Source organism: Vulpes vulpes, chromosome 3 (genome assembly GCF_048418805.1).
Source record: "Vulpes vulpes isolate BD-2025 chromosome 3, VulVul3, whole genome shotgun sequence".
In the NCBI taxonomy this organism is placed as follows: domain Eukaryota; kingdom Metazoa; phylum Chordata; class Mammalia; order Carnivora; family Canidae; genus Vulpes; species Vulpes vulpes.
Window position 1 is genome coordinate 85,657,235 of NC_132782.1, and position 17,863 is coordinate 85,675,097.

The 17,863-nt window shown below is 38.4% G+C and overlaps 1 protein-coding gene across 2 annotated transcripts in view; it reads left to right on the forward strand.

The window, feature by feature from the left end:
- The window catches only part of BAIAP2L1 (BAR/IMD domain containing adaptor protein 2 like 1), an 87,765-nt gene that overhangs the window by 5,474 nt on the left and 64,428 nt on the right, over positions 1 to 17,863 (forward strand). The gene's annotated exons all lie outside the window — the stretch shown is intronic.

Here is a 17,863-nt window from a genome sequence, read left to right on the forward strand (position 1 = left end):
GAATAGTGCTGCTATGAACGTTCTAGTACATGTCTGATGGGCATAGGCCCTCATTTTTCATGGGTATATGTATACATGGGAGTGGAATTGTTGGGTTATAAAGTATTTGAGTATTTAGCAGTTTTCCAAAATAGTTGTACCAGAGGTCCAATAGCTCATTCTTGGCAACAGTTGGTAATTTCTTTCCTTTTACTTTCAGTGTGAATATTCACAAAAATTTTGGAAATTTTCTAGTATCAGAAAATACAGTTTGAGTGTATGCAAATAAGATTTTAAAATTCAAAACAAAACTGCCCCAGGTTTGCTGGTTGGATGCCTGCAGTGCAATCTGCTGAAGGCTGACTCCCTAAGGGGTACTTCCGGTCAGAAAGTAGAACCTAGAACCTAGGGAATGTGAGCCTGAGAGGCCATTCAGCTGTGGTATTCAGTAAAGTAAAACAAGTTTAGTAGGCTCTAAAACTATTGCAGATGAACACATCAAAAGGTTTTATTGCATAAGGGGTTTTCAAGGCATAGAACAGCCATGTTTTAACAAATGAATGCCGGGGCAGGGGTGCAGAGTTACAGTTAATTGAATTTTCTTGTTCATTTGAGTATTAAAGTACCTTTCCCTTTCTTTTTACTTGGCTTTTCTTGAAAATGTACCTACTTTACTATTATGGGCTTAATAGACTAGTTTTTTAAAAAGAATTTCAGTGAGTTACAGTTAAGAGGCTTCAAGACTAGTACTACTTTCTGAAGGAAATGACAATTTTAATTTGGGTCTTTTCTCCCACTTATATTGTACATGCTGGAGAACAAATCCCCCAAATCCTCCTTCTCAGCATTTCCCACATTCATATTATATGTTTTTTATGTGTGTGTGTTGGTTTTAATCTCGGAGGCTTTTTAAACTGTATTTTTCTGATACTAGAAAATTTCCACAATTTTTATGAATATTCACACTGAAAGTAAGTCATCTGGATCTCACAACCCAGGAGAACAATATTAACTCTTAAGGTCACACTTTGTGATAGTTTTTAGTCCATCTGTCTGTGTCAGTAATCTGTGCCTCATCAGCTTGCTGATTCCACAGTATTCCATTCTTTATCAACAATTTATTGATCCAGTCCCCTTTTACCGGACATAAGATCGCTGCCAGCACTTTGCTATTGAAGCACTGTACCAAACATCATTGTAAGTAAAGCTTTGCATAAATCCGGGATGTTTTCTTTAAGCTCAATGCCCAGAAGGGAGTTGTGGGTCAAAGGGTAGGTGCAATTTAAAGCATATTTGCTACACATTGCAAAATGCCCTCTGGAAAACATGCCCCAAATTATGCTTAATCTGATTCTGTGAGAATGCACCTTTCTTGAACCCCGACCAATTAAGTAGGTCTTTCAAAGCCACTTCCTTTTTTATAACCTATACAGGGTTTTTTGTTCTTGTTTTTTTTTTTTTAAAACATGTATAGCTATAGTGTATAATAGCTTGTGAACATTGACCAGGATGATACCTGAGATTCCACATCTTCTGCTATTGAGTATAACTCCCCCCATAAACTTTGTACTTAGAGATGTGTACAGAATAATTATAGCTCTGTGGTTCTTGAGGCCTCTGTATTTTTGTTCTTATTTTTCTCAGCCTTGATTTTATACTTCAGACCTTGAGTCTGTCTTTCTGGTTTATTATTATTTTAGAGACTGTGTTCTGGTTTTAATAGCTGCCTCACATCCTTATGGATACAGGTGAGATTTATGTAAATGAGATAAAAAGTTGCTGGTTCCTCTCTCATTCAAAAATAAATGAAAAATATTACCAGGAGGTGTTCCCAATCCAAGGAACAAAACAAATGAGCACCCCTCAGAGATCTGATTGCTCCCAGCCTTTTAGAGCTACCTGTGCTTTAAGGAGAGCAGCCTAGGGGTAAAGATGCCCTCAGGTTTATTGCTTAAACTATTTATATGGTGCTTTGGAGGTTTAAAAGTCCCTAAACAAGAGCAATTTCTTCACTAAAAATACCCAAGTATAGCAGAGGTTAAACTATAGGGCAGGGGGAAGGAGACTTACTTGTCACTTTTATTCTGCCTTCTAGAGTGTTTACATTTTCTTTTGTAAGTGGATTACTTTTATAATTTTAAGCTTTTTAAAAAGAAGAAATTGATGTACCATTTTAATGGGTAGGAAGTTTTGAAAAATAAGCTAAAATGTGCCATTTTCTGACCTTTCAAAGATAAACCTAAAGTCTCAGTTTTTCTCTTAATTACTGCTTATGGGAGTACATCTTTAACATTTACTAACCTGAGACTGAATGCAGCAGAAGAGAATGCAACAAAACCGAGAACCCTGAAATTCCAGTTCTTATAGCTATCTTTTAAGAGTCTTGTTCTGATGTTATAAGCAGCTGATCCTTTTAGATGCAACTGTATACTTGAAAGGTATAAAAGCAGTAATAACAAGGACAAGAAAAGGTACAAAAGTAGTAATAACTTGTCAGAGGTAAGTAAGGATAAAAGTTCAGATGATTAGAACACATAAACATGTCTAGAATAATAAACATGGAAAAGGTTGGAGTTGGGAGTCAGAACAGATCTCAGATGATGTATCTGGCTACCAGCCACTCTAAGTGCTTCTCTTTGGCCTTGAGGCTGGAGCAACCCCATCCTGAGTTAGGAGAAGGGAAGCCTCTGCCTGTGTAGAGGGAGACTGTGCAGGAGACAACCCTGGTCATCTTCATATTCTTATCAGGTACAGATGCCTGAGACCTAAGCTCACTGACCAATCTGTTACTGGGCACAGAAACTCAAATGGTAAAGGAAAACCGGGAAAATCACAATGATAATTCCTTTTACTTAAGTGCTTTTATATGTATATATGTCATCTACATATATATAAATATATATAAAAAGATAAATATATATATATATTAAAATTAAGCTCTATGCCCACATGGGGCCTGAACTCACAACTCTGAAATCAAGAGTCACTCTACCAACTGAGAGTCAGCTAGTGCCCCTGTGTGTGTGGGTTTGTTTGTTTGTTTGTTTGTTTGTTTTAATAAAACTTGAATGGTTTTAATTGATCAAATGGTATATTTTGTCATGGGCTTCATCTTAACGCTCAGAGCAGCTTGGCGCAGGACATCAACATTTCTAAATGTATAAACATGTAAACACATTTAAAATATGCAAAACGTTCTTACAGGACACTCAGTCCAGTTAAACTCTTTGAGAAGACTGCTTATGCAGCTAACCAGTCCATTCTTTTGTCTTATCCCAGATTTTTGTATGTACTTAGTCATATTCCTCCATTTAACCTTGTGCTTCAATTTTCTCATCTGTACTTAAGGATAGTAGTATCTACCTCTGGTTATTGTGAAGATTGAACATTATAATACATGAAAGCTCTTAGTGTGTTAATTGTTAGCAGTAGAAGCATGTGTTTACTGGAGTGTAGCCACCATAAGAGCATTGATTTTCATCTATTTTGCTTACTGCTTATCCCCAGTATCTAGTAGACTGACTGCCATAGAGGCAGCGCTGAGTAAATATTTGATAAAAGAATAGTGTTGATACTATTGGTACACATTTTTCTGTCAATGAGCTATACACTTCTTGAGGGTTTTTTTTTTTTTTTGAATCCCTCAATTCTGTGCACAGAACTCAGAAAAATTTGTTGAATACAGAAGATCTATGTTTATCACACAGTTGTAGCTAAAATCCTCACCTTGGTGGCCAGGGGGACTGAGCTAGCACTGGTAATAATAGCTGTGATGTTCTGAGCACCTGTTACAGATGTGCCAGTTTTCCTATGTACCACATTTGTGCCAAGCACTATGATCACCACTAGGAACCACACTGGAGAAAAAAACAGTCTGTGCTTTTCTAGAGTTTATGGCTTATGACAGGACAACAATGCCAAAGTTTTCATCTGTCCAGCATTTCCCTTCCACCTTGGCTTGCCCAATATTGTGTTATGTTTCCTAGCTTCTTCCCCACCCTCTCTCCCAGGGATCCTGTCTTTATCAATTTAGTTCTTTGGACTTTATTTTGTTTCAATATTTTATTGGAAGAAAGGGAGAAAATAAATGCATGTGCAGGTTAAGTTCAAGAGGAGTTTTTAAGGCGGGTTGTAAGAAGTCTTTGGAAAGTTGGGTATAAGAGAATTAGATGAGAAACAAAAAAAAAGTTTTGATTCCTCTCACTGGTATCTGAGAACTACATGTAATGAACTGGAAGTATTTTTAAATTATGGTTTTGAACAGTATTTTTCAGATTGCAAGGGCTGCAGGCTTAAGATTTATTTTAGAGAAAGCACCCCGGTGAGTTGGGGGAGGGGCAGAGGGAAGGAATCCCAAGCGGACTCCACATTGAGCAGCATTGAGCACAGAGCATCGTGCTGGGTTCAATCCCTCAACTCAGACCATGACCTGAGCTGAAATCAAGAGTCAGATTAAAAAAAAAAGAGAGATTCTGGGCACTTCACTGAGCCACACAGGTGTCCCAGGGCTGCAATTTTAATGCAGAACAGAATAACCCATCTTACAGGGCCTGGGTGAGGGAAGTTCAACTAGAATTATTTGAGATATGATGTAAGAATAGCATTTGGAACTAAAAAGAGAATGTTACTTGCTGTATGAAATCATCAGTACTTTGATCTAGTAAAGTTCCTGTTGCATACTTAAGGGCTTTCTAAACAAATGCAACTCAGCACTTGAGAATGCTTTCCTGTAAATTCGTTGCTTGCTTTTTATTCCATGACACACCTTTTAAAAACAATAAGTAGGCAGGTAAAAACGCTCAACCAAATAGTCTAGTGTGCTCTATAGCCTTCAAAGTATATATCTGTTGACAGCTATTTTAAACCCAGTAACTTGGGCAGCCCGGGTAGCTCAGTGGTTTAGCGCTGCCTTCGGCCCAGGGCCTGATCCTGGAGACCTGGGATCAAGTCCCACGTCGGGCTCCCTGCATGGAGCCTGCTTCTCCCTCTGCCTATGTCTCTGCCTCTTTCTTTCTGTGTATCTCATAAATAAATAAATATCTTTAAAAAAAAAAAAAAACAGTAACTTAATCATTGCTGTTTCCTTAATAGATACTACTAATTTGTGATAAAATTATGTATTTCTGATATATAATATTAAAGATATTTGCATTTATTTTAACATGTCAATCTGAATTGCCTTTTTTAAATACCTGTCTCCCTATTTTTTTTATGATTTTATTTTTTGACAGAGAGGAAAGCACGTGGGTGTGCACACAAGCAGGGGGAATGGCAGGCAGAGGAAGGGGGAGAAGCAGACTTTCCATGGAGCAGGGGGCCTGATGCAGGATTCTGTCCCAGGACTCTGAGCTATCTTATACCTGAGCTATAAAGGCAGATGCTTAACCAACCGAGCTACCCAGGCGCCCCCTCTTTCCCTGTTAGACTATGCATTTACAAGAGCTAGAATACTTTCCTCATTCATCTTTGTGTTCTGTATGTCCAGCATAGGACAGGGTTCACTTCATTGTAGGTATATAAAAAAGATTGAACACATACATATATAGTAGTTTCAAAGGCCCAAACATGAGAAGACTTTATAGTTAGTGGAATGAAACCTAAATACATGTTATCTTGTATAAACTTGCCACACTACCCTTCTTACTCCCCACCCATAGGAGATACTAGAAGAGAGGCCCATTTTCAGATTCTGATTGAGAGTTATGTAATTGTCATCTTGGTACTGTAGCTATGGAGGGAATTATGTTTCCATTCTTAAAAATGGGAACCTGCACCTCTGTGAACCAAGCAGAAAAAAGAAAACTGATGTCATCATAATTGGAATTTCAAGAAGTGATTTTTTTCTTCATTCTCCCAGGTATTACTCCCTCTGAAGTGCAAAGTCCAGAAGTTGCTTCAGTTCTGGGGCAGGGTCCCCAAATACTTTGTCCCATTAAGGCCAGGGTGGGCCAGACATAGTTATAGTGTCTAATAGCTTCCTAATTGCTAAGGTTAGGAACGCCTGTTTTCAGCCCCAAAAGGTAGCTTCGCCCTGCCATGAAAATACATAACTTAGTAGTGTTCTAAATAGCACCTGGACATTGAACCCAGTATAAAAGTCTGCATTTAAACTATAAGGGAAAGGGGTTTCAAGTCCAGGATCGAGTCCCACATCGGGCTCCCTGCATGGAGCTTGCTTCTCTCTCTGCCTGTGTCTCTGCCTCTCTCTTTGTGTCTCTTATGAATCAATCAATAAAATCTTAAAATCTACAGACAAATGTAAAACTTTTGTCTAGTATTTAAAGTAGAATGATACTTTGTACTATTGAACAGCATTCAGGCCATGACTTTTTCTTCCAGTTACTTTATCAAGGATGGTCATGAACTCAGATTGTGACATGTTTCTCCCTCCCCAATCAAAACAAAACAATTGAGTACCTAGATTCTTATACTAATTTACTGAGTGGGATAGCTCTGGGACTTAATTCTCTTGATTGGTTTGATAATTTCATCCAAAAGGCTTGAACAGTTATAAGAACATACTTCTTTTCTCCTGCCAGTATGGGATCTTTTTAAGCATCTTAACTGCTTTTTTTTTTTTTTTTTTTAAGATTTTATTTATTTATTCATGAGAATACACAGAGCGCAGAGAGTCAGAGACACAGAAGGAGAAGCAGGCTCCATGCAGGGAACCTGATGTGGGACTCAATCCCAGGTCTCCAGGATCATGCCCTGGGCTGAAGGTGGTGCTAAACTGCTGAGCCACTAGGGCCGCCCTCTTAACTGCTTTTGTGTCAACAATTCTTGCTGCCTAAATGAGGAGAGAATAGAGAAAGTGGAGTTCGTGAAAGAAGTCTTTCTTTGAACAGTGAAATAAAAGGTCATGGAAATGTTATTGCTTCTGGTAATGTATCTTAAGAGGTAGCAATACATAATTTTCTGGATGATTACACTGGGTCTCATCACTCAGTTGGTTCTTAAGGAGCTCATGATCTAATAGGTGCTCTCAGAACCTTTGGAGAACTTCTTCCAAGAGAAGCTAAGCCCAAAGAGATGGCCTTGTGCTTTGCTGATCACTGGCCCAGCAGCTTCTCTTGCTCAGGTCATGTTGCAAGGGATGGAGCTATGTAACCCTGAGGGTGTCGTGGCTTCATTTCTGGCATGCCTTTTGCACTCTGAAGAACCACTTTTGCAGAAATAATTACTTATGGAACACCAGAGGGGCTCAGTCAGTTAAGCATCTGCCTTCGGGTCAGGTCATAATCTCATGGTCCTGGGATCCTGGTCAGCGGTGAGTCTGCTGTTCCCTCTGCCTACCCCCCTCCACCCACCCCCCAGCTTGTGTGTGTGTGAGTGTGTGCACGCACACACACTCTCAAATCTAAAAAACAAAAAAAAACAACAACTTATAAACCAAAGCCTGGATGTGAGGGGAAGAGTGGAAAGGAAGAATGTAGGCAAAACAATGTCTAAGTCATAGAAACTTTTATGGAGAATTTTATCTGTGAGCTAAAGATTTCCAATGAAATTACCCTTACTGAAGGACACAGAAAGGACTTTTTTTTTTTTTTTTTGCCTGGAGAGATATTTGCCAAACTCCTTCCCCAATGATAGCTGGAAAGAGAGCTGCTAATCCAGCAGGAGATTTGCCTCAAAATAGCTGCGTTATCTTTTTCTACTAATGGATCTAATTGATTTTTCACTCTAGGAGGAGAACTTCCTGCTAACAGGTACATGGGCATAAATGATTGCAGACCAGTAGGACTTTTCTGTATGGTCTTGGACCAACGTTCACAAAGTACAGTGGATGGCCTGCATCTCTGGCTCTTTGTGGGCAGGCTAGTTAGAACGAACCAAGGAATGAACAAAGACATAGCTTTGTGACATTCCATAGCATTAAGGATTTAAAGCCTGAGCCTTAAAAATAATAAATAAATAAATAAATAAATAAATAAATAAATAAATAAATAAATAAATAAATAAAGCCTGAGCCTTTAGCAGCCTGGAATGTTAAGGAGAGTCAAGGGTTTTTGTTACTGCTATTTTCCTTTAAAAAAAAAAAAGGCTTAATTGAAGTGTAATTCATTAAAAATCACTCACTATAAGTGTACAATTCAGTGGGGTGTTGTTTTTTTTTTTAAGTAAATGTACAGAATTGTACAACCATCACCACAATCCAATTTTATAACATTTTCATCATGCTATAAAGGTCCTTTGTGACCATGGCTGTCATTCTTCATTCTCATCCCAAGCCCCAGGCAACCTCTAATGTATTTTTGGTCTCTATAGATTTGTCTTACTAGATATTTTATATAAATTGAATCATATAATATGTGGTCTTGTGTGACTTACCTTTCAGCATGATGTTCATCCATGTTGTATGTATTGGTACATTATTACTTTTTATGGCTGAATAATCCATTTATGGGTGTACTGTGTTTGTTCATCTGTTCGCCAGTTGGTGAACATTTCCAGTGTTTCTAACAAGGTACTTTTAAAAAATACTTAATTTGGGGGTGGGGGAGGGAGAAGGAGAGGGAGAAGCAGACTCCACACTGAGTGCCAAGCCTGTCATGGGGCCTGATCCCAGGACCCTGAGATCATGACCTGAGCCCAAAGAGCCAGTTGCTTAACTGACTAAGCCACCCAGGTGCCCCTAACAAGATACTTTTTTGAGGGCCACGTTACTGTCTAATACTTAAAAAGTAATTTAAAAGCCAACTTGGAGAAACATAGGGTTGGGAAAGCAAAATTCACAAGGAAAACCCTGGCATTTTCAGATTTTGTAAGCTTGTTAGGACTTAGTAGATATAGAGCAGAGCCTTCCTACTTTTGTGACCCTCAGTTGGAGCTGTTACTTTGAGCTAATGAAGTTACAAGCAGTGTATTACCTCATGCCTGATTTTCATGGCTAATTGGCCCGCTGGGTCATTGTGTCTGTTGCATTATGTTCAGATGAGCTGAGGGCACACCGTGCAGCTTGATTCATCCATGAGCACATACATTTCTTCAACAACAACAATAATCAAAAACTGCTGCTGAGTACATTTTGGGCATTGGTGGTCCAGGCACTGTTCTTGATGCCACAGGTCCTTGGCCTTATTTTATATGCAATTCCTGTTAAGGGAACACTAAACAGATTGGTTGTATCCTGTGAGGTAGTGAACGGCCTTTTGAAGGAAGAGAAGTAAGGAACAGAGAGTTAGGGGGTGATGGTGGGAGGTTAGAGGTCCTACTAGACATGGTAGGATCCAAGTGGAGGAAAGTGTCTCAGAGGTTTGGAGCTAAGGACTGGTGGCTGGGTGTCCGGGAGGAGAGCCTTCAGGCGGAAGGAGAGCAAGTACAAAATCCCTGTTGTGGGAATGGGTTTGGTCTGTTCCGAGAACAGCCCAGAGGCCATTGTGCCTGGAGCACAGTGATTTGAGGCAGAGGAGGGAGTGGCCAGAGCCCAAACCTGCTTGATTATGGGAAATACACAGGCTTTGTGTGCCCTACCCTACTGTTAAAAGGATAACACTCTGATAACGTTAATCTGTGAGAGTTGAGGCTAAAACCATTATAATGTATGAGTAAACTACCTTTCCTTGTTTCTCTTCTATCAGATATTTTCAGTCATGTATACTTTTTTGATGCTGACAGGGGAAGCAGTTCAGGTTCTTTAAAAAAGGTACTATTTTTCACTCATAGGAAAAAAGTGTGACAGCACTAAGCATTGGTGAGTGTGGTAAAATAGTACTTTCATACTGTGGTTATGGGAACACACGTTACTACAGCTTCTTTCTCCAGGGTATTTGGTGGTATCTAACAAAATTGAAAAATTTGTCACATACCCTATGCCTAGCAATTATTTTTTTAGGTAATTTCTTTGTACCTGTGTGTACAAGGAGATGTGTATAGTCCCTTGCCACATACTTTATATTAGCCAAAACTTATAAGCCATCTAAGTGCCACTCAGAGGAAATAAAGAAATTAGCCTAATTGATTGTGAGAGCTAGGAAGTCTGAAATCTGTAGGACAGGCTAGAAGCGTACACTGCAGGGCTTAAGCAGAATGGCGTCTTCCTCAGGGAAACCGTAGTTTTATTTAAAGGCTTTTCAGCTGATTTAAATGAAGTCTACCCAGATTATTGAGGATAATACTTAAAGTAAACTGATTATAGATGTTAACCACATCTATAGAATTTCTTCAGAGCAACACCCACATTAGTATCTAATTGACTGACTGGGTACCTGGCATGCAGACACCTAAAGCTAGCCATCACAGTGGGAAGTTACAGAAGTAAAATAGGAATAGACCAGTCAATAGATAATGAGGTGGACAGCTCTTGGGAACATAATACTGAATAAAAAAATATAAGAGTGAAATGTATTATGATACTATTTATTAAAATGCACGAAGCAAAAGTATAGGTCATTCATAACTAAATATATGTACGTATAAAAGTAGAAAATGAACAGCATTCTTAATTGATAGTTCTCTGGGGAGACTTGGCCATAGTGGTTAAAGCATCCTGTGGTTTGGTAATATTGTTCTGCAATGTTTTAATTCCTTCACACTGAAGGAGATCAATATGGTAGTGTTAACCATTATACCTGTGAGGCCACAGATAGTTGAGGAATCTTTTTCTTTTCTTTTTAAGGGAAAGAGAAGAAGGTCACATATTTGTTTGCCTGAGTAGAATTGGTCAATATTTTACTGCTATTAGAAGATGTTGTTCATAAAAAGTCAGGAGTAATATTACAAGAAATCCTCTAAAAAGAAAATAAGCATAGAGCCTGAAAAATAGCACTACAATAAACATCAAAGCGTATCCCAAATGGAAAAAAAGGAACAAAATGTTCTCAACTGAATAAAAACACCTTCAATTTCCTTTGTACCCCACACTTTTTTTTTTAGAGGTTTATATATTCACGGTCTCTTGTCCTGATGTGATGCTTCAAGGTAGAATAGCCAGTATCACTTATTTTCATGTTACAGACAGGAAGTGAAGTATCTGGAGACATGTATGGAAATGGGACTGTTCATCCATTTGAAGAGTTGACTAATATTTTAGAACTTTTGTCTTGCAAAATTAATTACTACAATTGATTCGGTGTGCACTAAATGTCAAGTGCTTGGAAAAGCACATCAGTCTTCTATAAATAGTACTTATTATCTCACTGAATCTTCATACCCCACATGAGGTCCAAATGATCATTATTTACATTTTATAGAGGAGGAGATTGAGGCTTAGTAAGGTGGTGATTTAATTTGCCCACGTTGTTTTCAGAGTTTTTTTCATCCCGTGTTCCCCAGACCCATTGCTACTGGGATGGCAGGTAACAAATGATAGATAATACAAATTGATATATTCTGCAAGTTGATAGCTAGTAGCATAGATAGATAATACAAACTGAAGGGAAACCAAAATACTATTTACATTTGGCTGATAAGCATTTTGTGTTTTATAAATTTGAATCTTGTGTATTTCTGCTGTAACTTAATGCTTCAAACGAAACATCTCTGTTGTCTTATTTTCCTTTACTTGGTTTGTGCTTCCCATTCAAGATGGGTATGGAAAACAGGATTCTTCTGACCATCTGTTAGCCTACAAGCAACTGCTCTTTTGCCAAATTTACTCACTAATATTTTCTCTAAAGGCAGAGGACATAATCAAGTACTGATGATGTTAGTACAGAAACAGCAGCTTCCAACAAACAACACAAGGAGGGAAGAAATAAGATTTTCTACAAGTGATGTCTATCGGGACATCTGGGTGGCTCAGCAGTTAAGCGCCTGCCTAGGGTTGGGTGTGATCCTGGAGTCCTGGGATCCAGTCCCACATCGGACTCCCTGCATGGAGCCTGCTTCTCCCTCTGCCTGTGTCCCTGCCTCTCTCTCTCTGTGTATCTCTCATGAATAAATAAATAAAATCTTAAAAAAAAAAAAAAAGAACAATCAAATGATGTCTATCTAGAAGTATTCCCCCACAGTTTATCCTTATTAACAGATAATCTTGTCACATGAAATTAGAATGTTCCTTGATTAGTTTAAGCATTTGTGACATTGCTGGATTAATTTATGAGATTGTATAGAATAAAATATTGAAAATTTCAAGGACAATTATGTTATCTGAAGTGTGTTATAAAACTCTATTTGAGATTTTTAAATCACTGTTAAGAGTTTATTCTAGTGTAAATATTACCCGCATTTTTCAACTCAGAAAAATAAAACACTGAAATATCAAATAATTTGTCCTTGGTCATGTAGAGAATTGGAAAAAGAAACCAATTCTTAGAATTTTTAAAAAAGATTTTATTTATTTATTCACGAGAGGCACTGAGAGGTAGAGACACAGGCAGAGGGAGAAGCCAGGCTCCCTGCGGGGAGCCTGATGTGGGACTCAATCCCAGGACCCTGGGATCATGACCTGAGCCAAAGGCAGATGCTCAACCACTGACCCACCAAGGCGTCCCCAATTCTTAGAAATTTAAAGTCAGCTCAGTTTAACTATCTGCCTAGTCATAATTGTATTAATTTATGCTTCATAGTCTATAGTTCCATATTGGTAAAGGTAATAATATTTCAAAAATGAAAGAAAAATCTGAATAGTGAGGAAGTTAAAACCATCATGAGATTGTATAATTCATTTTAAAATTATGATGTGGGGATCCCTGGGTGGCGCAGCGGTTTGGCGCCTGCCTTTGGCCCAGGGCGCGATCCTGGAGACCCGGGATCGAATCCCACATCGGGCTCCCGGTGCATGGAGCCTGCTTCTCCCTCTGCCTGTGTCTCTGCCTCTCTCTCTCTCTCTGTGTGTGACTGTCATAAAAAAAAATAAATAAAAAATAAATAAAATAAAATAAAATTATGATGTGTAGGTCTACAGGAAGCAGAGAGAAATGAATGAGACAAACGGACCAGCTAGAAATCTGGTGGAAAGTGCCTGTAGGTTCTGAGTAGCCTGTTTGTCAACATTTTATTTGAAACAGCTGACAGTTGATTCTCCTATCCCGCTGATTGAGCTTTTGTCTTAGAACCAATTCCTCTTCATATGAGACACATCACAAGTAGAACAGTGATATCACCAGTTATTATAGCTTAGACTATCCATATTGATCTTTGAATGGAAATGAAAGTCATTGTGTTTGAAATTGGTTTGGGAAATTATCCTCCTTGCCCGCGATAAAGGGTAGAATACATACTAAGCTTTTGTTATTGATTGTAACAAAATTGTGTTTCTTGGATCATTAATACCTTTTATACTTTGTATCTTAAACCTTTTATTCTTAGTGCCAAACCTAAATTAAAATAGATTAGTTAATTACTACTGGTGATTTTTCTCTAAATCCTAGGTTATATAAAAAAATTTAGGTCTTAACAAGCCTTAACACAGCATGTGACCTTTGAAAGGACAGCTGCCCTCTCAAAAAAAATGTGGGACCCATCCAATTCACAAAGATATCCACTGCTACTTGTGAAATTTTACAGATCGTGGAATACAAAGGCAGCACTGCCTTTTTATTCCTGGGTTTAAAAATACATGTACTTCAGCTAAAATAACTAGATTAATGGCCAACAGCCAGGGTTGAAATGGATTTTCCACTGTTCAAAGGGGCCAAAGTTTCTGGGGGAAAAATTTCTGTACCTAAAGCTAAATAATGAGGAATTGAATGTTGAACTTAGAAGCTTAAAAACTCTTGTATTGTTTTCTCTGAAGCTTAATGTAGTTCCAGGTCTTATTAGTTAACCTGTTTTTCCCCAGCATCATTTGGGTAGTGGTTTATGCTTGGTGTTAATTTTGGAAGTTCTCATTAATTCATTGTTCATATTTTAAGATAAGACCTAACATGTAAACATTTCAAGAATTTTATCAAGAAACCAAATTATATTTTTCCCTCATTTGGGTAAGCTGAATTCAGAATAATCTTAACATAGATCTGGGCTTCTTTTTATGACTGTTTATATGCTAGTAGACAGGGTTAGTTCTGTATCTTTTTCCTTATATTCTTACCCATCGAGACTCGGCCTCATAAGGTTATTATAAGAATTTTTATTTTTTTATTTTTTTATTTTTTAATTTATTTTTTATTATTTTTTTTATTATAAGAATTTAAAATGGGGGCACCTGGGTGGCTCAGTGGTTGAGCATCTGCCTTTGGCTCAGGTCGTGATCCTGGTGTCCTGGGATCGAGTCCCACATCGGGCTCCTGGTGCATGGAGCCTGCTTCTCCCTCTGTCTGTGTCTCTGCCTCTCTCTCTCTCTCTCTCTCTCTCTCTCTCTCTATGACTATCATAAAAAAAAAATTTAAAAAGTGATTATTTTCTAATGAAGTTCTTAGATTTTTTAAATTACTGAAATCTCCTACATTGCTGATGGTAATGTAAAATGGCACAGGCACTCTGGAAAATAGTTTGGCAGTTTCTTACAAAGTTAAACATACACCTATATGACGCAGCAGCTGAACTCTTAGATATTTATTCTGAAGATATGCACACTTATGTTCACACACACACACACACACACACACACACACAAAAATATGTGTGATTGTCCATATCAGGTTTATTTGCAATTGCTAGAGACTATAAACATCCCAAATGTTCAGTGGGCAAATGTATAAACTGTGATACATCCATAGTATGGGATACTACTAGTCAAAAAAGGGAAAAAATTATTGATATATTGATACATCCATTGATATGGATGGTTTTTAAGGACATTGTGCTGAGTGAAAAAGTCAGTGTCAAAGGTCACATATTATATGATTCCATTTATATAACATCCTCACAATGACAAAATTATGGTGATTGAGATCAATGGTTGCCAGGAGTGGTGGGGAGGGTATGGCTATAAAGGGATAGCACAAGGGAGGGAGATCATTATGTTACGGGAACAATTCTGTATTATCACTGTAATGATGATTATACAAATCTATACATGTGGTAAGATTTCATAGAAACAGTGCACCCCTTCCCCAAATGAGTGATACAAAAATTGGTGAATACAAATAAAGTCTATAGTTTAGCTAAGAAGTGTTGTACCAGTGTCAATTTCCTGGTTTTGATAATATACTATGGTTATATAAGTTAGCATTGGGGGAAGCATACCTGAGAACTCTGTGCAGTTTTTACAACTTCTTGTGAATCTTAAGTGATTTCAAGCCTAAAAACAAGGGAACTGAGAAAAGATAATAGAAATAGCAGCTGTGGCCACAGATCCCTGTGATCATCAGGTATTGAGGCTTACCGTCTTGCAGAGAGACTAATAGGGGAGTCATCATTGGTTTTGGAGCTTTATGGCTACTGGTTGTGAATGCGGCTCAAACAGATAACTGGCTCTAATAACATAGGATGAATAGACTTCCAGTTAAGCACAACAGATTGACCATGACTTTTCTTTTTCTTCTAAGAATACATTGAAGTGATAGCAAGAGAACTTGAAAGGGAAAGGGGGGGTGGGGATCCTCCTAAATCCATATTGTAAAAGGCTGGCCAAAGGCCTAAGAAAATTTGGGGAAAATAGAAAATGGACAGAGGAGTAGTAGCTGCTTTAAGAAAACATAAAGAGTCTGCAACGGGAGTACTGATGAGAGCTGAACCATTCACCCCCAGAGAACCCCAGAGGCTGAGGAGCAGTCCCACAGAAGGTGGGGATGGAGGGCATATCTAGGGGTAGTATAGGAGTTACACAAGTTAAACTGCCCTGTTCCCTTTCCTACCCCAACCGCCACTACTACCAGCAGCTCCCCCTGCCTGGCAGACTGGAGATTTAATCTTAGACTATATTGAATCAGAGGAGTTCTCCATGTGAAAACACCAGCAGGAGGGAATAAACCTTGGAGTAGAGAGCAGGGGAATTCAGTAAAAATCAGCCCAGTAAACTGTGGAATTGCCAACCCAGTCCCCTTCCTGGTGGGGAAAGCTTGACGACCTGGTGATTGCCTCTTCCCCTACCCTTGATGGGAAATGAGAAACTTCTCCAGAGAGATTCAGTGGACTCTGGTTACTGTCACAGGGCCAGTTTCTCTATAGTTGACTTGTCAGGTCACTCTGAAAAGTCATTTTGAATGAAGCCTGCTAGTCAACAACTACCCTGTATACACACCCACACACACAAGCTTCCAACCAGCATTTTAGGGCTTTACTCTTACCCTAACAGGGATCACCAGATGTTTGAGGAAAACCTCCAACACAAGATGGACACTAAACAATGAAAAGAAATAATCACGAGATAATATGGGAAACTGGAAGAAAATAAAAAATAATTCAGTTTATTCAGATTAGAGACGATATTACATTTACAAAACAGGATGCTTTTTTGTTTTGTTTTATTTTATTTATTGCTTTTATTTTTTAATACTTATATATCTTTAAAGATTTTATTTGAGAGAGTGTGTGCATGTGTGAGCAGAGGGGAGGGATAGAGGGAGAAGCGACTCCCGGCTGACAGCTGACTTCTCAATAGCATAACTAGTTATTAAAAATAGTGGAGCAATATCTTTAAAATTCTAAGGGAGAATCGCTTTAGCTCTGTAATATTTAGCCCAGCAAAATATCAATCAAATGTCAAGGTAAAGATAATTTCAGACACATGGGGACTCAAATTTTATCTCTTATGCATCATTTCTTAGGTCGTTCTTGGGGGATGATCTACAGCAAATAGGAATAAATGAAGAAAGAGGAAGGTGTGGAGTCCAGTTAATGAGACTTTTAACACGGGATCAGAAAGGGACATGCAAGGGTAACAGCGTGGCAGGGACAGTCAGGCCAGACTGAGCAAGAGGACGAAGAGTCCTTGGAGGAAGTTCTGGAGGAAAATGGAAGATTAGTTGACAACTTTGTGCATTTGAAAAATAATACTGATAGATTTCTGCTAGATGTGATGGAGCATGTGGAAAAATTTAAGGTAGATTCATGGAAAACTAAGCTGGGGGGGGGGGGATGGGATGATTGTTAATCCCAGGAGAAGAAAAGACTGTACCAAGAAAGGAAACCTAATCCTTACTACATTCCTTGCATTGTAGTGACCGATATTTACAAAGTCATAATAAACCCTGACTATTGACTTACCAGGAAATTGCCGTTTAATTATATAGGAAAGATTGAGGTAGGGCAAGTGGGGTGATATGAAGAATTGAGCCCTCATTTACTGTAGTAGAAAGCCAGTAGTTATATCCAAAATTGAGAAATCAAGAATATTATCCAAAACTATGGTAGATAAACACAAGAATAGCAGCTTAGTTGAAAGTGCTCATGGGAGTAAGTTCAGGTTTGAAGAAAGGTTGAGCCAGGCATTGTTTTTCATGATAAGCCTTTATCACTGTTTGATAGAAGTTATTATGTTCTCTCTGTACTGATTTATAAAGGAGAACCTTTTTATCCTGAAGAGCATGCGTCTCAAGTATCTGCCCCTTTGAATGTTGTGTATTTTTCATTCTTTTTATTGCCTGGTCCTCTACAAACAGGGTTCACATTTTGACAGAGGACGTAAGGAGATTTGAGTAGTCGATTTGGAATGATTAATATTGTGAAGCTCATTATTCATAGGTGAAACAAATACATTCAGTCACCATGTGTTCTAAGTCAAGTTGCCCCACAGGAATGATCTGTTGTCTGTACTTCAGATTTAGGATATTTTAAGTTTATTTATTTTTATTTATTTTTTAATTTTTATTTATTTATGATAGTCACAGAGAGAGAGAGAGAGGCAGAGAGACACAGGCAGAGGGAGAAGCAGGCTCCATGCACTGGGAGCCCGATGTGGGACTCGATCCCGGGTCTCCAGGATCGTGCCCTGGGCCAAAGGCAGGCGCCAAACCGCTGCCCCACCCAGGGATCCCGGATATTTTAAGTTTAGATCAACATTCTAATCAATTGTCTTAAATTATCATAGCATTTGTCTCTATGTTGATGACTTTCTAGT